The 25,475-nt window shown below is 38.1% G+C and overlaps 1 long non-coding RNA gene across 1 annotated transcript; it reads left to right on the forward strand.

Moving 5' to 3' along the window:
* The first annotated feature begins 674 nt into the window (after positions 1-674).
* Positions 675-7,811, forward strand: LOC135155047 (uncharacterized). The gene is made up of 3 exons (XR_010294390.1): positions 675-1,001; positions 3,690-4,722; positions 5,382-7,811. It is a non-coding gene; the product is annotated as an uncharacterized LOC135155047 (long non-coding RNA).
* Positions 7,812-25,475: the final 17,664 nt, after the last annotated feature.

Raw genomic sequence — 25,475 nt, forward strand, 5'->3', positions numbered from 1 at the left:
CCGTTTTTTTTTTTTGGGGGGGGGTGTCAACATTTCATTCAGCCGTGCATACCTACTGCCTACAAGCATTTATATCCTTTATTGCAAAAACCATGTTGGGTTAATTGACCAGACGCTGGTGAGACAACTCCTCAAAATTTCAGTGCTTCCAAGGGCTTACAGATTGGGGCTCTTGGCCTCTGCCCCCCCCCCCCCGAAATAAGTTTTTACGACCAAGAAAAAGGAAAGAAAATTAAAGGGATAAGGGTGATATATGATTTTATTTTCAGAATATTATGTCAAAATCTATCACAAACTTGAATGTTTGAAACAAAAATGTCGAATTCATTTTGCTCGCTCGCTTACGCAGTACGCCATATTGAGCCCCCTCAAAAATTTTGGCTCATACGCCACTGATTGCTTCTGTCCCTTTCCCGCCAAAATCATGCCCTGGTTTGCTTGAAAAGAAAGCCTCCGATAGGGGGTACATTATTGAAACCACCAACTGTATTGGTCAATTACAGTCCGTCAAGTCCAATTAACTAATCGTATTGTATTTCTGTGGTCAAGTATCGAGGGATGCTTGAATGCTTCCATCATGTCCGTGAAGGAATTATGAACAAAAGCCATTGTTCTACTAGTCTGTCTGCAAGACCAATAAGGGTATAAAGCCAATTTCACATTACATGTACATCACTTGTACCGGACTTGTGGCATCAGCAAAATTACACATTTCTGCGCAATTTTGTTGTTCCAGGCCGTAGTGCTTTGCCGTGAAAACGTGGGTGCAAGCAACTTTTTTGTGTAATGGGGTCTGTATCAATAGACTATACCAACCCATGCCGCATGCATATGCATGAGCCAAGTGCAGCTTTAGCTGCGCGCGCAATTTTATATTATGCAATGCCATGTGATAGCTTGCTGGATTTTTGTGAAGGAGCTGGATGGAGTGGAAATCATATTTTTCCAATTAGCCTTTGCAATTAGAGGTGTGTTGGTGTTTAGCTCCATGGCAGGACTAGGTAAGTAAGATACCTTTTATAGCATTAATTTGTTTGACTCATCGAATCACGAAAGCAAACGTACCAAATTATATTCTATTCAACATTTACTTCCACTGACTTGGTGGTCATGGCGGTAATGACATTTCGCTTGGGGTGCGAAAGCACATTACTAATAATGTGCTTTCGCACCCCAAGGCCAAGCGAAATAAGTCAGTGCTTTAAAACGTACTCGCCGTGTTGACCCCGATTTTTTTCAAGGTCAAGTCCACCCCAGAAAAATGTTGATTTGAATAAATATAGAAAAATCAAACTAGCAAAACGCTGAAAATTTCATCAAAATCGGATATAAAATAAGAAAGTTATGACATTATAAAGTTTTGCTTTTTTTTCACAAAACAGTGATAATATATGCACAACTCAAATGAGACAGTCGATGATGTCCCTCACTCACTAAAGACACTATTTCTTTTGTTTTTTACTGTTTGAATTATACAATATTTTATTTTTTATAGATTTGACAAGTAAGGACCAACTTGACTTAATCATATAATGTTAAACAATGCTCATTCCATATGTTCAGGGAGGAATTAATTGTTGTTTCACTTGGCAATGAGGAGAAAAATAGAATATTCCCGATTTCATATAATAAAATACAAAAGAAATAGTGAGTGGATGACGTCATCAGTCTCCTCATTTGCATAACCACCAGGATGTGCACATAACTGTTTTGTGAAATTAAGCGAAACTTGATAATGTCATAACTTTCTTATTTTACATCCGATTTTGATGAAATTTTCAGTGTTATTATGCTTGTAGTATTTTTCTCTTTTTATTCAAATCAACTTTTTGTTGGGGTGGACTTGTCCTTTCAGCTATATTCTCGGTGGTCTCGAGTTGGGTGCGAAAGTGCACTAGGGATGAGAAGGGAAGGGCGTTTGCAATTTGGCACCGGCACCCGGGGTTTCCGTTTGGCAATACCAGACTATTTTTGACTTGCTTGGGTTTGAGTAATTTTCTCCTATTTTCTCTTTTTAGTCTAGACTCTATAGATATCTAGCTTGTTTGCACATAAATGCTAGATTGTTGCTAAATTTCAAATAAAGTGATGACTCTTAATTCTTTAAATTTTATTGCCAATAAATTTAAAGAATTAAGTCAAACTTTGGTCTAAATACATCATGTATATGAACCAGGCAAGTTTCTCTCGAGGCCAAGTCAGGGTAATTTTGGGCAAGAGTTCCATATGCACTCCCACTAAAATTGAAAATGAAATGGAGAAGGCTCAGAATAATATATTTAGCCATAATATAGAACATATATGATGGGGGAGTGGAAATAAATACCAAAATATGGCTTTATTCCGTCAAATTTCGAGCAGGATCTAGTGCGTGTAATTGTCCATAGACATCGGTTTATTTAGTCAGTAAAGGGTCTGTGAGTCAAGACTAGTCGAACTACGTCTGAAAATCATTAAAATACCCTTACCAGTATCAGCGCTTCTCGCTAGCATAGCGGGAAGAGGTCTTGACTGCAGATAAAACGAGGTGAGTTCGAGTCTCAACTAAGGTGAGCAACAGTTAAAAATGATAGAAAAATCTGAAGTGAACGAACCGGAAGTCTCGACAATCTTGTTATTTTTGGTGGGGGGTGCATATGGAACTCTTTCCTAATTTTGGTAAATCATATAGTATGCAAATTGCATATGATTCAATTTTCTCATGGTTTGGGACTTACATTTCCCTTTATTGTAGATAAGAATATGATATTGAATTTCAAACCTTTAATCATCTTATAATGGAATTGGCAAATTGCTGGAAAGAGAATGTTTCATTTTATTTGGCAATTAGGATGAACATGACTTAACCATGTAGTATCAAACATTGCTAATTCCACAGGGAGGAATTAATCATTTCACTTGACAATGAGGAGAAAATCAGAATATTTCATGTAATAAAATACAAAAGAAATAGTGGATGACGTCATTAGTCTCCTCATTTGCATACTGAGAAGGATGTGCATATCACTGTTTGTGAAATTAAGCAAAACTTTATAAATGTCATAACTTCTTATTTCACATCCAATTTTGATGACATTTTCAGTGTTATGATTGTCAGATTTTTCTCTTTTTATTCAAATCAACTTTTTGTTGGGGTGGAATTGTCCTTTAAATGATATTATAATTATTGGCATGCCACCTCTGACATTTATCAAACGAGGGGGGCATCTAATAAAGATTTCCATCCAACAAGTCAGAACTGAAAAACTTGCCCTGATTTTGATTGGCTGAGAAGCGCTGTTATTATGGTAAGTTTGTCAGATAACACAGCTGACAAGCCTTTCATGAAAGGCTCCCCTGGCCCCAACAAAAGTGGCATGAAATGAATGTGTTTGCCTTATAGGGCAATTCTATAAAATATGTACGTCCGACCCCATATATGTGTGACCTTCATGAAATTATCCGTCTCTGATTTCTGGTTCTTATGACAGTCTGTAATGCTCTCAAATGACCATGACTTGGTCAGTTTATAAAATGAAGTATAATAATTGAGAAAAATTCGGGTCAAATGTACGAAAAGATTGATACTTTTTTAAAATATGGAATTGCCCCTTATTGACTCGGCACTAATACCTGGGGAGAAAAGTATCTGAATTTCTGACATTTTATTTTCAACTTTTTTGTGTGTGTGCTTTTATTGTTCACCACAGGTGCTCACCATTTGGGTCTACTCAAGGTCCTTTGTGAATCTTTCACAGAGTATTACGTGTAATAAAGCTGAAGATGGCTATATGAGGCAATCAGAAACAGACTGAATCAGTCCCCACCTCTACCTCAACAAGTTGGCAAGACGAGTGTACAGAAATACCTTACATTCTACATGGCAATAGCTCTGGAAATACGAGGTACCTTTGGTAAATCAGATGATCAAATACCATGTAGTAGTGGAGGTATTCCAAGAGAGCAGTGGACAGTCCATTGAGGGATTAGTTGTCATGCAAGGTGAAAGATAAGCAGATAGAAGGAAAGGATAATCTGGATTAGGTCTCTGGATCTAACAATGACATTACTCAGGGGAGCATTTAGTGAAAGGACTTGTCAGACTTATTATCTGACTGTTTTTATCCAACTGTTACCATAGTAACAGTGCTTCTCGGCCAATCAGAATGAAGAAAAGATGTCAGATCTGACAGCTCGTCAGACCAAAATATTGATGAAATCGTCCCCTGATCATCAAGGAGTGAAGAAGTTTTATAGTCACTTTGTATTCCTCATAATTCTCTTAAATCTGATGAAGCAAGTTTTTCATCCACATACAAGATGACGATGTGTCTGATGACATGGGCTTGGAGTGTAAAAGTCCTCTGAAAAAAGTCTTTTGCTAGGTTTCCAAGATGGGGAACAATGGTCCAATGTTGAGTCAGACAATGTAATTGATGTTGAAGACTTTTTATAGGTATTCGTTAACCTTTTGGAAAATACTTGTGACAATTCACAATCAAATATTGAGCATGGAAGAGGCAAAAAATTGTCTGAGTGACCTGAAGAGCATGTCTGAGTGATGGTTTTAAAACCATGGACACCGATATAGTGACCGATAACTGCAATTGTTCCACAAGATCAGGAGCTCGACCCAAAGGCAGAAATGGGATGGAGGATGTTGATGTTGGACGTGGTCAATGAAGACAACAGTCTGCAGGAGTTGGCCCTCTAGATTGGACAAGGCTCTGGAAATACATAGAGGTATTGATAAGCAGTTTCTGCACCCCAATTTAGCTAATAAATAGAGACAAATCGTACCATCGTGTTGCTGAAAATGCTATAACACAAGATGTCAAGAGAAAAATATTTGCATTTCTGAAAAACAAAATTGGTGTTTTGTTGAAAGAAAGGGCTGTGTCATTAAATCACCAGATAATATAGGGATATTGTGAGGAATTTTTTTTTTTTTTTTTGCTTTCATGAAATGTTTTTCTCATGGTAGTAACCTTTGACTTGTGAGGCTGAAAGCATCAGTTTTTTTGTCTCAGATGGCATAGTTGCTGATGTTGAACGATGAAGTTTTAGAATGGCATTGTTTATGGTGGAGAGAGCTGTATCAAGAAGTGCACCATCTACATGCACAGTATGACAAAAGGTCTGCAGCCTCAAAAGGGAGCAAAGGTTTTGTAAAGTTAGTATATTCATGTAGGGATATTCCTTTGGAAATGAGACTTTATATATTGTAATTTTGTCAATTACTGACCAATAATCAATTTTCAACCAGTCATTTTAGCAAATGATTTTTATTCATGCAAAGTATACAAACACTCCGTGATCAAGTTTGTTGGATTCTTTGCAAAAGCTTTTCTTGTTTACCCACTACTGGAATGATATATATTTTGTTTTCCATATTTGAACAGAGTCTTTGGCAAAATGATGTGCGAGGATTGAGCTTGCTGGATAGAGATAGAGAGAAACTGCCATGCTATTCTTGGGATTTCATCGAATCTTGGAAAAAGGGTGCCCTCATGTAAGACGGCGCCCGGAAACATTTGAGTGACGTTTGACTGAGCAGCTGGAGAAATGTCGAGCACTACAAGGTTTCCAGTAAGTGGCCAAGCATGGGACATTCCAGGCACAAGATAAGTACGCCCTCACCGATGACAGACAGACCAAGCTTCCAAATGTCACATTGCAAGAGTAGCCCAGGTTTCTGAATTATATATATAATTAAGAGCGGGGGAAGGGGGGGGGGGTAGTTTATTTAAAAAAATCACATTTTAATGTGTGCATGGTTTTAGTTTGCATTTTGTAGTATTTAGTGAAATGTAGAGGCTATCTCCCTTAAATGCAATTGTTTAGACCAATATTTATGGGTGATATTTAAAACAGGGTTGGCCTATAAAGTGGGAAATACTAGAAGTAAATACAAATACTGCCTCAATAATTTGGAAATGCAGGGAAATAGTAAGAAAGTTTCTTCTTGAATATTTTCCTTGTATCGTTGAGGTGTTTCTCAAGCATGTTCTAGCATTTTCCTATACCACCCTTACCATCCTAGTGCTTCCCAGCATTTTTTCCCCCCAGTATTTCCCTCCTGGTTGGGACTTAATTTTCCCAGGAAATTGCCAACCCTATGATTGTAAGTCCTGGGTCCCGTAACACAAACGTTAGCAATTAATCGTACGCTTGATTTTCACGATGAATTGTACATTGCAGTCAATGCTAAACTTTGTATTGCAGGCCCAGGTCTAACTCTATACTAAACCATCATTGAAAGAGGCGGATTAGTGTGATTAGAGTCACACTTAAATATTGATTTAAAAAAAGAAAGATAATATTCCAAAGAATTCATTGAAATCTAATTCATTTTTTAGTTCTCAGACAACACAACCTATAGACTCAGGGGACCTACATGTATTGCAACCCTAATTTTTGTTACACAATTCCTAAGTGTGCTTCTGTTTGATTGGTAAGAAATCAAGTTATCATTGGTATTTATTTTTTTTTGTTAAAAGCTTGCTCTTTTGAAAAGAGGGAGATGAAAACAAAGGCCATGACCAGAAACTAAACGGTTAGATGAGATCATGAGATTGCCAAAAAGGAGATTTGTCTTCATTGTTTTTTAAACCACTACTGATATGAAGGTTTAGAAGCCCAGTAGTCAACCGGTAGACAAGCGATTGGAACCTTGCAAATGCATCATCTCAAGCATGCTCTTGCGATAGCGACTAGCCAATGTACTGTAATTTTTGTTAATTGTCACGTATAGTAACAAAACTTGCCCAACATTGGCTAGTCCGAAGCATGAGTATTATCGTACTTGATCACCATTGGCTGGTTTAAATTCTGATACGCCCTACAGAGGGCAACTCCTATTTGAATATTCATGATTTTATGCCACATACAGAACAAAGCATTATGTCAGCCACATGGTCAAGCAAAAGTGTACCATGCATTCAGCTATAATGCGGAGCCCCCTCCCCATTAACGTAATGACAATGGCTCGAGACGAGTCTCCAAATGTCAACAACATACACGCTCGTCTTCTTTCTAACACACCATAACACTTGTATCTCTCTGACTGGTCTGTAATTCCATAAACGGGGCGTTTGAGACATTTTAAATAATTTTGATCACTTGAAACCTTCTAAAAAAAAATTTGAAAATTAATCTGAAGACTAACAATTTCAGTTCACACAATCCACTGCATAAAATGTAATGTCAGAAAAAAGGAATATATTATGCAGTACCCATTATTAGACCTTTACACAATGAAAAAAAAATCATGTTTTAAAATGCATTAACTTATATGAATATATATGAAACAAAATGAAATTAAAAGTGCATGTGTATATAATGAAATGAGACTGAATAAAAAAAACGGAGGACAGAAAAACCGAATTGTCAAAGTTAAAATACCGGTATATATTACATGGTTATTTTAAAAAGCATGTTCATTTTTTGCATAAATTACTAGAAAAGAGCACTTTCTTGATAGTTTCATTTTTTTAGCTGCTCAAAGTTTCATACATGTAAAATGATGAGGAAGTTTGTTTTCTAGCATGATTGTGCTTCTTTGATGTTGGTCATACAGTCATGGCCTATCTTTGGTTAGACACCGGGTAAATTCAAAGTGTCAGTACAGTATTTGCAATTATTCACAAGAAAAATTGTTTTGGAGTGAATTTGGTACTGGTGCTTCAGCCTCGATTATACACACAGAACATTGACAAACTGTTCTGCATACCTTTTGATTAATTATTAAGGATTTCAAACACTCTATCCAGTGGCAGACACTTTCCTTAAATAGCCACCTGGAAGATTAGAAGTATGGTTCCATTTAAGGTCGTCCCGTATCCTCTCTTCTGGCCTGCAACACCTTTTGACACTTTCCCTTGACACCTTTTACACTTTCCTTTGACACCTTGAAGATTTGCTGTCCTATTCCATTTAATGTAAAGTCATGTTGCATCCTCTTTTTTTTCTCCCAGGATGCCAGTTGCCATACCATTGACACTTTTTTGTTTGACACCTTGAAGGTTGGCAGTCCTTTTCCATTTAAGGTCATGTTTTTTCTTTTTTTTCTAGACTTTGGTACTGGTGCTTCAGCCTCGATTATACACACAGAGCATAATTGACAAACTGTTCTGCATACCTTTTGATGAATTATTTAGGATTTCAAACACTCTATCCAGTGGCAGACACTTTCCTTTAATAGCCACCTGGAAGATTGGAAGTTCGGTTCCATTTAAGGTCATTCCGTATCCTTCTGGCCTGCAATACTTATGACACTTTCCCTTGACACCTTTGACACCTTGAAGGTTTGCTGTCCGATTCCATTTAAGGTCATGTTGTATCCTCTTTTTTTACTCCGAGCATGCCAGTTGCCATACCATTGACACTTTCGTTTGACACCTTTGAAACCTTGAAGGTTTTCAGTTCTCTTCCATTTCAGATCATGTTTTTTCTTTTTCTAGACTTTGGTACTGGTGCTTAAGCCTCGATTATACACACAGAACATTGACAAACTGTTCTACATACCTCTTGATTAATTATTAAGGATTTCACACACTCTATCCAGTGGCAGACACTTTCCTTTAATAGCCACCTGGAAGATTGGAAGTTCGGTTCCATATAAGGTCATTCTGTACTTTTGACACTTTCCCTTGACACCTTTTCCACTTTTCTTTGACACCTTGAAAACTTGCTGTCCGATTCCATTTAAGGTCATGTTGTATCCTCTTTTTTTACTCCCAGCATGCCAGTTGCCATACCATTGACACAGAACATTGACAAACTGTTCTGGATACCTTTTGATGAATTATTTAGGATTTCACACTCCATCCAGTGGCAGACACTTTCCTTGTAATAGCCAAGATTAGAAGTTCGGTTCCATGTAAGGTTGTCCCATATCCTCTCTTGGCCTGCAATACTTTTGACACTTTCCCTTGACACCTTTGACACTTTCCCTTAACACATTTTACACTTTCCTTTGACACCTTGCAGGTTAGCTGTCCTGTTCCATTTAAGGTCATGTTGTATCCTCTTTATCCCAGCATGCCAGTTGCTATACCAATGACACTTTCGTTTGACACCTTTGACACCTTGAAGGTTGGCAGTCCTCTTCCATTTAAGGTCATGTTTTTTTCTTTTTATCTGGAAAGTAAATATTTGTTGCTGAATTAGCATTCTTCACTGAATTTACCACAAAATTCTAGTTTCATGGATCAATGCTTTTTGTGAAAACTTTTGATGTGAAAAATATATAATTGTTTTGATATCTATAATGCAGATCTATAAAAAGAAAGAAATATAGGTACAGTCATTGATATCCTCAGTCTTGGGTGACATTGAATTTCTTATTTCAGCAGTGCACTAGTCTGGACAACTTTGGCACCAATGATCGCCATCGTCCAACTTGCATCAGTTGACTGCCCAGTTCAAGTCAGGCTTAATTCACAATTACCTCCACATATGCTCCGATGGAAGCTGTCCTCTACCTCCTTTGTAACCGCTCTTAAACCAATTTTGGTCCCAATTTTGTGGACTTTCCGTCTATTTGATGCAATTACAACAGCCTCGTGTCCCTGGCTCTTCATTCGATTTGGCTATTAAATGATATCATTAAAAACATGATACATTGTAACATCTGACAAATCAATTTGATGAGGAAGATGAACACAGTCTTATAAAAGTAAAAATTCTGTGCAAACACCAAAGATATTTATCGTCTGACATATGGTGGAAATCAAGTTGGTCCTGGTGCACAAAGTGAAGAACTTTGACGTTGACGAGTGCTACTTCTAGCAAAAAGTGAAATACCACCATATACCACTTGATGTGACGGTGAGGATTGCGATAGTATGACATACGCTGGTCAAGTAAGTCCAGTCCTCTCATTGATGAGTTGTAGCCGCAGAATTGCTGTTGGCTTGGTGACTTGGTGGATCCCTCCTGCTGATCTCCTGTCATGCACCTGCCTCTGTTGACATCCAGATGGATGGATGGTTGAGAGAGCGCTGACCCGCTTTGTATCGTGCCATGTGACACCCAGAATGTCACCTCTTTGGTGTGAGACAATTTTCACACGATTGTCTCATGCAAAGAACGGTCGCAGGGTTGATGATGACATTGTAAAGTAATGACTGGCCTCCGTTTCTGATAAACGTTTTGGTGTCATGATCGCGTGCGAAAATCATCACTTCTCTTCTATCCCTTGAGATGACAAGCCTGTAGGTAGGAAATAATGCATCTTGAAATTTATGGTACACACTAGAATCAACAGGGCTTAAGGGAGCACTGGTGGACTCGTGTAACTCTTCCGCTTCTCACAGCAAACACCCTGGTAGGGTCAATTTTTTTTTCCATAAGGCAGTCCTTGTGTCATTTTTCACTTTATTACAGGCTATATTGACAGATTTGGCTGTACAGCAGTATTATTCGGTAACAGGGGAACGGTGAAGGATCATTTTCTAGCACAGTCAACCCCATCCACAATACAGTCAAAGCAACGTGCCCCCCTAGGGTTTTCCACATGATGAAACTGTATTGTGAACCCGGGATTTCAAAAGTTCTTTGTACTATTCAGGACCCCTTCCATTGCAGATATGTCAAAATCAAAGTTACCCATGAGAATGCGATTGGAACATTTAATTGTTCTGAAACTAGAACAAGCCTCAAGTAATCCCTCTCCGATAAGTCTCAGTGAAGGGTCTCTTGCAGTTCTTCCAAAGATGATATAATATAAGCAAACGTACATGAGTGACTGTAGTGTTTTGGGGAATGTCCAAGAAATCGTATCATAATTCTCTTGCCCTAAACCTTTTGGATTTGTGTTCACCTACAAAGTGCCACTTGGGTGTCGAAAATGGTGGGTGATCGTCTGTGTCAGACATAATTGTCATACTCCCAATCCCTATTTATAACTTCCTCAGATTCAGAGTTGGTGTCAACCTCTGGTAAGGATGTTTGGGGTGTATCAAGAGAAAGGTTTTTATCTGGAATATCTTCTACATAATTTTGTTTTGTTTTATGTTTCCCTCCCACTTACTTTTTTTAATTTCACGTTTGTTGCTATCGATGGGTAACAGTCCTACAACCTCATTGTCTTTTATCAAAATATTCCATGTCTGAAGAATTACTATCGATTTCTGTTAATGGTGGGAAACTCGTTGAGTTGTAAGTACCCCTGTCCCTTGGTCAGAAGGGGCTGGAATATTATGATTAGCAAGGTTCATTGTATTGAGTGACATTTTCCATCATGTTTCTATTAAAAGGTCTATGATCAAGATCACAATACCCCTTCCTTTTGGCTGGGCTGGTTGATAGACTTTCGAGCCACATTCTGAACCCCTTCAACCGCCTCTTTCACTTAAAGTGATCATTTCACTTTGTTCTGATTTAAAAAATTCTCATTTTGGTTCTTGAAAATGGGCTAAACATAAGGCTTATAGTGTACAAATACCATCCCAAAAGTTTCAAAGTATTTTATCTACAGGATCAATTTTAAAACCTTGGAGATGTAAACCAAAGTTTGAAAATAATTGGGAGTTGGTTTCAATGACTTCATGTATGTGTATAGAGCGAATCTGTGCAACACAACACATCAACTCTAGATGAAACCAGCATGACCTACATACAGTGTGTATAAGGTATACACTGAATGTACAGTGCAGCTAATAATAGCATGTGTATAGGAGATACACAGAGCAGAAGGCAGTCAACATAGCCAACGGACTTTTTGAATTGGAGAAAACTGGTCATAAGCTGGAACCCATCTACTAGACGGTTCTCAAAATCAAGCTAATAAATTGCTACTTGTATCTAAATTAGAGTTTTTCCTCCTATATTGTGGTCTGTTTCAGGGTTTTTGAGGACAAATACAGGCACTCATACACATGTTTCGTCTCAGTGTGAGAATTTTTGTCTCGCCTGCATAGCAGAGCGAGACTATAGGCGCCGCTTTTCCGACGGCGACGGCGGCGGCGTCAACATCAAATCTTAACCTAAGGTTAAGTTTTTGAAATGACATCATAACTTAGAAAGTATATGGACCTAGTTCATGAAACTTGGACATAAGGTTAATCAAGTATTACTGAACATCCTGCTTGAGTTTCAGGTCACATGACTAAGGTCAAAGGTCATTTAGAGTCAATGAACTTAGACCATGTTGGGAGAATTATTTTCAAAATCTTAACCGAAGGTTAAGTTTTTGAAATGACATCATAACTTAGAAAATATATGGACCTAGTTCATGAAACTTGGGCATAAGGTTAATCAAGTATTAGTGAACATCCTGCTTGAGTTTCAGGTCACATGACCAAGGTCGAAGGTCATTTAAGGTCAATGAACTTTGGTCAAGTTGGGGGTATTTGTTGAATTACTATCTTAACTTTGAAAATGTATGGATCTAGTTCATGAAACTTGGACATAAGGTTAATCAAGTATTAGTGAACATCCTGCCTGAGTTTCAGGTCACATGGCCAAGGTCAAAGGTCATTTAGGGTCAATGAACTTTGGCCAAGTTGGGGGTATTTGTTGAATTACCTTCATAACTTTGAAAATTTATGGATCTAGTTCATGAAACTTGGACATTAGGTTAATCAAGTACCACTGAATGTCCTGTGCAAGTTTCAGGTCACATGACCATGGTCAATGGTCATTTAAGGTCAATGAACTTTAGCCGTGTTGGGAGTCTTTGTTAAATTACCATCCTAACTCTGAAGGTTTATGGATCTAGTTCATAAAACTTGGACATAAGAGTAATCGAGTATCACTGAACATCTTGTACGAGTTTCAGGTCACATGACCATGGTCAAAGGTCATTTAAGGTCAATGAACTTTGGCCGTGTTGGGGGTATTTGTTGAATTACCATCCTAACTCTGAAGTTTATGGATCTATTTCATAAAACTTGGGATATAAGAGTAATCAAGTATCACTAAACATCCCCTGTGAGTTTCAGGTCACAAAACCAAGGTCAAAGGTCAGTTAAGGTCAATAAACTTAGGCCATGTTGGGGTAATTGTTGAATTGCCATCATAACTTTGAAAGTTTATGGATAGAGTGAATGAAATGTGGTCATGGGTGTATTTGACCATATGAATGGTGTTTTTGTGAATGATTATTTTATAGTAGTTTTCAAAGTTAGCACTGCTGCTATATTAAGTTGCGTAATGCAGGCGAGACTGCCAGAGGCGTTCCACTTGTTTAAATCAGCTGCTCACAAAGTTAAACGATCCCTTTAAGAGTTCAATTGTGAAGATGTAAGTTCGTACAGGTCTAGTAACAATTTAATAAGTAACTAGTATGTTGTGATCGTGATTGGTTGTCAGCCATGATCCTTCAAATAAAAAGACTTTAAAAGATACTTTGAAAAAAAAGAAGGATATTACAAACACCAAAGTTTTAATCTTCTAAAATATGGTGGAAATCGAGTTTGTCCTGGTGTACCATGTGAAGAACTGCCTGGAAATAGTGAACTTATATGTGATTGCTTATGCTATATGATGTGCTTGAACAAGTTTACTCATTGAGGTATCATAATGGTCTTTTGTCCATTTGGGTAAAGCTGCTGATGAACTTAATCTCCAGGATCGCTGTCTTGTTTTAAAGCGTCACAAGACAACATGTTGAAATTCAAATACTTGTACATTTTGGCTGGGAGATGGTGGCCTGAGAATTATGTACCTACCGGGCCTTGCCCCTTAAATTGTAGGTGTACGGCCACACCCAGGCAGATTTTGTTATGCAGTAGTTTACATAATTCTATTAGATTCTTGCTGGGAGAAGGTGGCCTGTAAATGTGCCTACCGGGCCTTGCCCCTTAAATTGTAAGTGAAAGCCACGCCCGTCATATCTTTATATTTTTTACATTGGTAGTTTAAATAGATTCTGGCTGGGAGATGGTGGCCTGTGAATAATGTGCCTACTGGGCCTTGCCCCTTATATTGTAGGTGAACGGCCATGCCCAGTCATATCTTTTTATTTTTTACACGGTAGTTTACATATTTTAAGTAGATTTTGGCTGGGAGATGGTGGCCTGTGAATTATGTGCCTACCGGGCCTTGCCCCTTAAATTGTAGGTGAACGGCCACGCCCATGCAGATTTTTTTATATGCAGTAGTTTACATAATTCTATTAGATTCTTGCTGGGAGAAGGTGGCCTGTAAATGTGCCTACCGGGCCTTGCCCCTTAAATTGTAAGTGAAAGCCACGCCCGTCATATCTTTATATTTTTTACATTGGTAGTTTAAATAGATTCTGGCTGGGAGATGGTGGCCTGTGAATAATGTGCCTACTGGGCCTTGCCCCTTATATTGTAGGTGAACGGCCACGCCCAGTCATATCTTTTTATTTTTTACACGGTAGTTTACATATTTTAAGTAGATTCTTGCTGGGAGACGGTGGCCTGTAAATGTGCTTACCGGGCCTTGCCCCTTAAATTGTAAGTGAAAGCCACGCCCGTCAAATCTTTATATTTTTTTACATTGGTAGTTTAAATAGATTCTGGCTGGGAGATGGTGGCCTGTGAATGTGCCTACTGGGCCTTGCCCCTTAAATTGTAGGTGAACGGCCACGCCCAGTCATATCTTACACAGTAGTCTACATATTTTAAGTAGATTCTAGCAGGGAAATGGTGGCCTTCGAATTATATGCCTACTGGGCCTTGCCCCTTATATTGTAGGTGAATGGCCACGCCCAGTCATATCTTTTTATTTTTTACACGGTAGTTTACATATTTTAAGTAGATTTTGGCTGGGAGATGGTGGCCTGTGAATTATTTGCCTACCGGGCCTTGCCCCTTAAATTGTAGGTGAACGGCCACGCCCATGCAGATTTTTTTATATGCAGTAGTTTACATAATTCTATTAGATTCTTGCTGGGAGACGGTGGCCTGTAAATGTGCTTACCGGGCCTTGCCCCTTAAATTGTAAGTGAAAGCCACGCCCGTCAAATCTTTATATTTTTTTACATTGGTAGTTTAAATAGATTCTGGCTGGGAGATGGTGGCCTGTGAATAATGTGCCTACTGGGCCTTGCCCCTTAAATTGTAGGTGAACGGCCACGCCCAGTCATATCTTTTTATTTTTTACACGGTAGTTTACATATTTTAAGTAGATTTTGGCTGGGAGATGGTGGCCTGTGAATTATGTGCCTACCGGGCCTTGCCCCTTAAATTGTAGGTGAACGGCCACGCCCAGGCAGATATTATTATGCAGTAGTCTACATAGTTTAAGTAGATTCTGACTAGGAGATGGTGGCCTGTGAATTATGTGCCTACTGGGTCTTGCCCCTTAACTTTTGGTTGAGCTGCCACGCCCAGGCAGATTTTGTTATGCAGTAGTTTACATGATTCTATTAGATTTTGGCTGGAAAACGGTAGCCTGTAAATAATGTGCCTACCAGGCCTTGCCCCTTAAATTGTAGGTGAACGGCCACGCCTAGTCATATCCTTTTTTCTTTTTTACACAGTAGTGTACATATTAAGTAGATTCCGGTTTAAAGATGGTGGCCTGTGAATTATGTGCCACTGGGCCTTGCCCTTTATTATTGTAGGTGAAAGCCATGCCCAGTCATATCTTTTTATTTTTATTTGTATGGTAGTTTGCATATTTTAAGTAGATTCTGGCTGGGAGATGGTGGCTTGTGAATTATATGCCTACAGGGCCTTGCCCCTTAATTTGTAGGTGAACGGCCATGCCGAGGCAGATTTTGTTATGCAGTAGTTTCTGGCTGGGAGACGGTGACATGTCAATGTGCCTACCGGCCCTTGCCCTTTAAATTGTAGGTGAACGGCCATGCTCAGTCATCTCTGTATATTTTTTTACACAGTAGTTTATATATTTTAAGTAGATTTTGGCTGGGAGATGGTGGCCTGTGACTTATCTACCTACCGGGCCTTGCCCCGACCTTATTTATTTTCCCCTATTAAGTCCATGTCTCTTGCATGTTCTATCATCTCCTTGATACAGCACTGCTGTGAAAATTTAGCGGCAAAATGGATCGGTATTCCTTTTGCCGGTGGCCATGAGACCGCCGATGAGCCCTTTCTGAATGAGCATAAGTTTATAAAAGGCTCTGTTTGCTTTATCAGTTTCGGCAACGCGTATAGCGCTGAGCTAAAGTAAGCTTAAATGCATCAACGTCCAACATCACGCCTTGCCCTTTATACACCAAAAATCATGTGAATCTTCCTAAAGACAACATTAAAAAATTCATTACCATTGTATTTTGTTACATAATTACATATTTTTTTATAGGTTAGAAATGTTCTGGGGTATCTTTTAAGACAACCTCCCATCGAATAACTATCATCCAGTTTCGATTACTGGAAGCCTCTTTCATTTCAGATTCAAACCGTTTTATGCCTGCTACAGTGCTAGAAAGAATAAAAATGTCAGCTCGTCCATGAATAATGAATTTCCTATAAACCGGACAATTTGTTCACCAATCCGATGGAATTGTCTAAAATGTGCAAGCATTATAAACCTCGAAAGAAGAGGAGGCTACATTTAACTACTTTCATTCCTCTCTTCTCAAAGAGAATCGTGGGATGTACTTCTAGCTGTACATGTAATGTACATGTACCCCTGTTTCATGAACACAATCAAAGCCAAAAAAGATGTCCCTTATTTACTGGAGGGTCTTTCTCTTATCAATTTTTGGTTGGGATTCAACTTCTTGGGGTGTTGTGTCATCATTTTGTTTGTGTTTTTTGTGCATATAATACGGACTCTCTTTTGTCACCTTATGACGTTGTACTCTTTACAGTTTACAGGTTTATGTCTGAGCAGTTATGATTTTGGGGTCCCCATCGAACACATCTTTATATCAAGCACTCTTTCCCAGTCACAATATTTGAATCGCCATTGACGTTTGGCCTTCAAACAGAGTGACGCTATGAAGTTGGAAACGGCTTTCCATGTAAAGGAATTTGAGTCCAAAATTTTTTCAAACTGTTGTAGATGCGTCACCGTTGTAAAACTTACCATGATTGCAAGTTGTCGATTGGCAGTCGATGCACATACGACAACACTCCTGATAGCGTGGATCGCGATATTAGTTTAATGACACTCGTCACAGAAATGAAAAGCACACAAAAACGCTTTTGGTTTGTTATCACGTATTGATTATTCGTATTAAATTGAAAGAGTGTACCCTTCGTCGGACCTGCATATATCAATGCCTTGTTATGTCTACCTTGATATACTGTATCAGGTATTTAGGAGACAACACTGGTTCTATACCAGCTTTCTCAAGTAGTTCCTTTGCCATGTTAAGCAATTCTTTGCTAGGAGGTCATTGCTTATATCTAATCCATGTGCGATATCTCTAATGTCTTTTAGCATGTAATTGAGCGATAACCACTGTTTTTGCGAAGTACGTGTTATCAGTGGCAGGTGGTAGTGTTATGATAGAATGCCATCAAACTTTCGGGCACGACCTCCCATAGGGCTAACTACTTGATGGAGAGTGAATCCATACTAAAGAAAGTGCTGATCTCTATTCAAAACCTCTTTGATTTGTGCACGTATCAAAGAGGTTTTGAATAGCATACATTTGGTTAATGTCTTGTTTGACTTGACTTTCTTAGCTTGAACATAAAATTCTCGTCAGATTCTGAGTCAGAGGACAACTGCAAAGGCTTTTTTCTCCTCATGCCCGTGCCAGTGTCCTCTCTGCCCATGGATAGTCCTTTGCATACTCTGTTGCGTTTAGCAATAAGCTTCTCTTTCGACCCGTTAAACGCCAGCACCTTCGCCAAATGGGTAGTAAGACTCTTCCTGGTGCCCCATTCAATGGATACAGTATCCCCACTGCTCACCACCTCATCAATTTGTGCAAGAATAAGTTCAATATCAAAATCCCTCACCAGGGCCCAGGGAAATGCTATTTACATGTAGATATATTCTACTGTTCAGAGATAGCAACGAGAAGAATGTTATCACGAGGTTCGGTATCTTTCAGTATTGTTTGTTTTAACTTTTCAAGGGAAGACCGGATATTGTCAAAGACTTTTTTGATGGAGAGATGTTTTTTTCCTACTTTGCTTTTGTAATCATACCACACCTCTCGAACACCAAATTGTTTGGTGATTCCTTGGTCTGCAAATCCCCATTCTTGGGTTGAAAACAGTTCAGGAGGGGGTAGCAAATAGTTCATCAAAAGAATAGTCATAAATCTCCTTTTCAGATGATGACATGGTTTGATATTCATTATGAATGAGATATTGGTTTTTTTTACCTGTTTTGTAAGGGAATAAAAATTAGATTTAACGATTTTCTGGACTTTGGCTTGACTTTTCTATTTTAATACATTAACACTGACCTTGAAAAGTTTGCTGAGGTTTAGACATGTGACATCCCGTGCTGCATGGTAAGCCTTTGGTTATCTGAGAAGAAAACACTAGAAAATGCTATCTTGAACTAGTGAAATCTTGTGAGGAAAGAGAAAGTTTGATCAACAATTAAACATGGAAAAAATTAACGATACCCTGCTAATAGCGGAAGCATGTACAGGTTATTACTACTCCATCTTTTAGAATACGATAAAATGTCTTCACTCTTTTTGAGGACACACTGTCAATTTACGGATGAAATGCACGTTTTTTCTTCTTTATTCAATTTCTAATCCTTGAAAATTCCCATTACAATTTACATTCACTAAGAAACAGATCAGCACACCCTTTTTACGCCTGTTTCAGTTATTTTTCATTTTGTTAATATGAAATTTTTATTGGTTAGAAATGTTCTGGGGTATCTTTTAAGACAACCTCCCATCGAATAACTATCATCCAGTTTCGATTACTGGAAGCCTCTTTCATTTCAGATTCAAACCGTTTTATGCCTGCTACAGTGCTAGAAAGAATAAAAATGTCAGCTCGTCCATAAATAATGAATTTCCTATAAACCGGACAATTTGTTCACCAATCCGATGGAATTGTCTAAAATGTGCAAGCATTATAAACCTCGAAAGAAGAGGAGGCTACATTTAAATACTTTCATTCCTCTCTTAAAGAGAATCGTGGGATGTACTTCTAGCTGTACATGTAATGTACATGTACCCCTGTTTCATGAACACACTCAAAGCCAAAAAAGATGTCCCTTATTTACTGGAGGGTCTTTCTCTTATCAATTTTTGGTTGGGATTCGACTTCTTTGGGTGTTGTGTCATCATTTTGTTTGTGTTTTTTGTGCATATAATACGGACTCTCTTTTGTCACCTTATGACGTTGTACTCTTTACAGTTTACAGGTTTATGTCTGAGCAGTTATGATTTTGGGGTCCCCATCGAACACATCTTTATATCAAGCACTCTTTCCCAGTCACAATATTTGAATCGCCATTGACGTTTGGCCTTCAAACAGAGTGACGCTATGAAGTTGGAAACGGCTTTCCATGTAAAGGAATGTGAGTCCAAAATTTTTGCAAACTATTGTAGATGCGTCACCGTTGTAAAACTTACCATGATTGCAAGTTGTCGATTGGCAGTCGATGCACATACGACAACACTCCTGATAGCGTGGATCGCGATATTAGTTTAATGACACTCGTCACAGAAATGAAAAGCACACAAAAACGCTTTTGGTTTGTTACGACGTAGTGATTATTCGTATTAAATTGAAAGAGTGTACCCTTCGTCGGACCTGCATATATCAATGCCTTGTTATGTCTACCCCGATATATCAGGTATTTGGAGACAACACTGGTTCTCTACCAGCTTTCTCAAGTAGTTCCTTTGCCATGTTAAGCAATTCTTTGCTAGGAGGTCATTGCTTATATCTAGTCCATGTGCGATATCTCTTATGTCTTTCAGCATGTAATTTAGCGATAACCACTGTTTTTGCGAAGTATATGTTATCAGTGGCAGGTGGTAGAGTTATGATAGAATGATTTTCAAAGCAGCGATTTTGGCTTAAATGCCATCAAACTTTCGGGCACGACCTCCCACAGGGCTAACTACTTGATGGAGAGTGAATCCATACTAAAGAAAGTGCTGATCACTATTCAAAACCTCTTTGGTTTGTGCACGTATCAAAGAGGTTTTGAATAGCATACATTTGGTTAATGTCTTGTTTGACTTGACTTTCTTAGCTTGAACATAAAATTCTCCTCCTCAGATTCTGAGTCAGAGGACAACTGCTAAGGCTTTTTTCTCCTCATGCCCCTGACAGTGTCCTCTCTGCCCATGGATAGTCCTTTGCATACTCTGTTGCGTTTAGCGATAAGCTTCTCTTTCGACCCGTTAAACGCCAGCACCTTCGCCAAATGGGTAGTAAGACTCTTCCTGGTGCCCCATTTAATGGATACAGTATCCCCACTGCTCACCACCTCATCAATTTGTGCAAGAATAAGCTCAATATCAAAATCCCTCACCAGGGCCCAGGGAAATGCTATTTACATGTAGATATATTCAACTGTTCAGAGACAGCAAACGAGACGAATGTAATCATGAGGTTCGGTATCTTTCAGTATTGTATGTTTTAACTTTTCAAGGAAAGAACGGATATTGTCCAATACTTTTTTTGATGGAGATGTTTTTTTTCTATCGACATTTTCCTTGGGGATTTTCATTCCTTCCCCCAAGGAAACCTGAAAAAGGGGATATATGTATTAAATAGATAATGCATGTCAATTTACATTGCACATCTTAATATACATGTAATAAAGGGGTACTCCAGACTATTAAAAAAATCCCTCTCATGAATATTCGTAAGAAATTGGATGATAATTTCGTGTCCCAAATTTCTTTTAATCCTTATATATTATGTTAATATGAAATCAGAATTATCCTAAGATACGACCATTCCTTGTAGCAGAATAAGTTGCAGCAATTATACATTGTACTTAATCCATATTCTTTGTTAATTCTTGAGGGACAAACATTAAATTAATGTTCATTTAATTTCATATGATGAAATAAAAAGTAATTGGCGGAGATAAGACATTATAATCAGCCTTTGCATTGAATATTCATGAGGACGGATTTAAAACTGCTTATTGAATTAAATGAAAACATTAACATGTACCACTTTGTTATGATTTTCATACAATTTTCAGTCTTTTGTTTGCCCGACTTTAGTATTATCCATGGAAATTATTATTTTCAACCTAGAATACTTGGTAAAACATTGCCAAGTAATCTGGAAAACATGCAAGGTTCAATCTTAACAATAATTCATAAATAAAAAAGGGGGTCCAAATCACAGAGGCAATTTATCATATTAACATGAGCTGATAAGTTTGATTTGTCAAATGGTTATGTGGTTATCAGACAACATACCATTATAATTTTAATCACATAGTTGGATCTAGTAGACAAATTTAAATTTTATTAATCTAAATTGCTCAGATAAAAAAAAAATTAATCATTAGATTGTGGTGAGGGTAAATCCAAAATAATCTCAATCTTATTTTCAATTTATAATATTGACCCCCCCCCAAATTTAATCGATTACGATGTGAAGAATTCAGAGAGTAAGCTTATTGGCCTACCTGTCCGTCTTGAGCCATATATTTGACTTCTGAATCTGTACTAGCTGGATCATCTGTAGCTGAAATGCCTGGGGTCTGGCCCGTCTGGGTAGTTCTTCCAGTACTAGTTGTGCATATTCCAGTCACTGATATAAAAAAAAATAAGAAAAAAAAAAATTGATTGAAGAGAAAGCTAATACTAGTGACCCTAATACTAGTGACCCGAATCGATTGGACATGGAGCTTAGACACTGAAAAAAAAAATCCTAATTTGCAACATTTGTTTTCTCCAATAATATGACCAATTATGTATCTTCAGCACTCATGAAGGGTCTATGAATATGTTTTTTTTTTATGAGCATTGAAATTTTATAGCATTCTCCTGCTTTTATTAAGGCCTGCATTGTGGACAATATTAATACAATATGAATATGAGTATAGTTACCTGTATTAAACTTATCCAAGACCTCAACTTGGAGCCTCCTGTTTAATTCAGTTAGACGGGCCATCTCTGCCTCGAGGGATTCGTTTTTTCGGTCGTTTTTTTCAGTTTTGAAGACTGAATCTTACAATTTGCACAGGAAGAATTGGAAGGGATGGCAGGAGTGGTGGTCATTGTATTCGCCTTTTTTACTACAGCCGTTTTTGTAGTCCTACTTGTACTAGTACTTGATGAGGCAAATGACGAGGAGTTGCTCCTCTCGTTAATCTTTTTAGCCATGATATTTTTTAAGGCAGCCTCTTTTGTTTTCTTAGCTGTGGCAGTCTTTTCTTTCTGTATGCAAAGACAATAAATAAAAGTATAGACCCTCATCAGTATCACTGTATTATGAATACATTTCAGGTATAGAACTTTTTAGTAACTTCCCTCAATTCAAATACTTTCTCACTCTTAAAATTACTTCTTTTCAGCAGTAATATTGATATTCTTTTAAGTTTCAGAATAGAGCCTCAGGAAATTATTTCCTTTGTAAACTCTTGTAGGATTTGTAAGCCTTCAAGTTAATCCTATCAGAAGGAGCAGCAATAACAACACTCTGCTAATACCCTTACAGAAAATTTCCAATGGTACTGTATACCATTGGTATACCATTGAGCTACCATTGATGTTACCAATGGATTACCATTCAACCATCACAAACCACGACACCATTGAAGCACAAAAAAAAAACACCATTGAAATACCATTGAAACACCATTGAAACTAATTCAAATTTTTTAGACGCTCATTTGCATATCCAATGGTAGCCCAACGGTAGTCCAATGGTAGGGCACCATTGAGTAACCTAATTTGCATACCAGTGGTGGCTGAATGGTGTTTCATTGGTCTACCATACATCCACCATTGATCTACCATACATCCACCACTGATTTACCATTCACAATCCACCATTGACATACCATACATGTACCATTGATCTACCATTCATCCACCATTGACCTACCACTAAATATCCACCATTGAACTACCACAAATCCACCATTGATCTACCATTCACTTTTCACCATTGACCTACCATACATCCACCATTGACCTACCATTCACAATCCACCATTGACCTACCATACATCCACCATTGACATACCATTCACTATCCACCATTGACCTACCATACATCCACCAATGACCTACCATTCACTATACACCATTGACCTACCATACATCCACCATTGACCTACCATTCACAATCCACCATTGACCTACCACACATCCACCACTGATTTACCATTCACAATCCACCATTGACCTACCATACATCCACCATTGATCTACCATTCACTATCCACCATTGACCTACCATACATCCACCATTGATCTACCATACATCCACCACTGATTTACCATTCACAATCCACCATTGACATACCATACATGTACCATTGACCTACCATACATCCACCACTGATTTACCATTCACAATCCACCATTGACCTACCATACATCCACCATTGATCTACCATTCACTATCCACCATTGACCTACCATACATCCACCAATGACCTACCATTCACTATACACCATTGACCTACCATACATCCACCATTGATCTACCATTCACTATCCACCATTGACCCACCATACATCCACCATTGACCTACCATTCACTATACACCATTGACCTACCATACATCCACCATTGACCTACCATTCACAATCCACCATTGACCTACCACACATCCACCACTGATTTACCATTCACAATCCACCATTGACATACCATACATCCACCACTGATTTACCATTCACAATCCACCATTGACCCACCATACATCCACCATTGACCTACCATTCACTATACACCATTGACCTACCATACATCCACCATTGACCTACCATTCACAATCCACCATTGACCTACCACACATCCACCACTGATTTACCATTCACAATCCACCATTGACCTACCATACATCCACCACTGATTTACCATTCACAATCCACCATTGACATACCATACATCCACCAATGACCTACCATTCATCCACCATTGACCTACCATACATCCACCAATGACCTACCATTCACTATCCACCATTGACATACCATACATGTACCATTGATCTACCATACATCCACCACTGATTTACCATTCACAATCCACCATTGACATACCATACATCCACCAATGACCTACCATTCATCCACCATTGACCTACCATACATCCACCAATGACCTACCATTCACAATCCACCATTGACATACCATACATGTACCATTGATCTACCATACATCCACCACTGATTTACCATTCACAATCCACCATTGACCTACCATACATCCACCATTGATCTACCATTCACTATCCACCATTGACCTACCATACATCCACCAATGACCTACCATTCACTATACACCATTGACCTACCATACATCCACCATTGATCTACCATTCACTATCCACCATTGACCCACCATACATCCACCATTGACCTACCATTCACTATACACCATTGACCTACCATACATCCACCATTGACCTACCATTCACAATCCACCATTGACCTACCACACATCCACCACTGATTTACCATTCACTATTCACCATTGACCATGAAAGTAATCCCTCTCAGTCTCATTGACTATGTGTACAACAGCTAGTCTTAAAATTTTGAGATAACTGTTAATGGTCAGTAGTAAAGGTATACGTATAGTCACATAACTAAACCCTATTGTTCTAAACAATAGAAATATGAATTATGAATATTCTATTATTCTAAACAATAGAATATGAAATATTAATAAAGTTATGAAATATGATTATGAAATATGAATATGAAATATGAAATAAGATTATGAAATATGATTATGAATTATGAAATATGGATCAATAAATATGAAATATGGATCGACAAGTATGGAAATATGGATTATACCTTAAAACAATAGCGATATGGATTAAAACCTTAAAATAATAGCGATATGAATTAAAACCTTAAAACAATAGCAATATGAATTAAAACCTTAAACAATAGCGACATGGCTTAACACGTTAAAACAATAAGAATATGGATTAAAAGTTAAAACAATAAGAATATGGAATAATTATTGAATGACGTCATAGATTTGAGACGCATCGAAAGCGAATGACGTCACCAGTGTGACGTAAAACAAATGACGTCATAGAGTGACGAAACATGAAAAACAAATGACGTCATATCATCAGGCAGAACAAGAAATAAGAAAAGAAATAGAAGTGTGACGTCATGAAATGGCGAAACGAACGTGCAAAACCAATGACGTCATAGAGAATTGCACAACACCGATGAAATCATATCCATAAATAACCATTAAAACAAGAAGAAAGTAAAAGATACATCCAAACAAGTCTGGACCATGTCAAGATAGAACTAAATATAGTAACTTACATAACTTACTTATAGCGGGGTCAGAAAACGTATAAAAGGGGTTATTGGTATCATGAAACTTCATTGCGAAACTGCTCTCTATAATTGACCAACACAAATGATACAAGATGACCGAAACTCCAGACGATTGGTGCCACGATATGCAGACGACGGTAGAGAAGGTCGAACT

The sequence above is a fragment of the Lytechinus pictus genome, chromosome 8, assembly GCF_037042905.1.
Source record: "Lytechinus pictus isolate F3 Inbred chromosome 8, Lp3.0, whole genome shotgun sequence".
Classification (NCBI taxonomy): domain Eukaryota; kingdom Metazoa; phylum Echinodermata; class Echinoidea; order Temnopleuroida; family Toxopneustidae; genus Lytechinus; species Lytechinus pictus.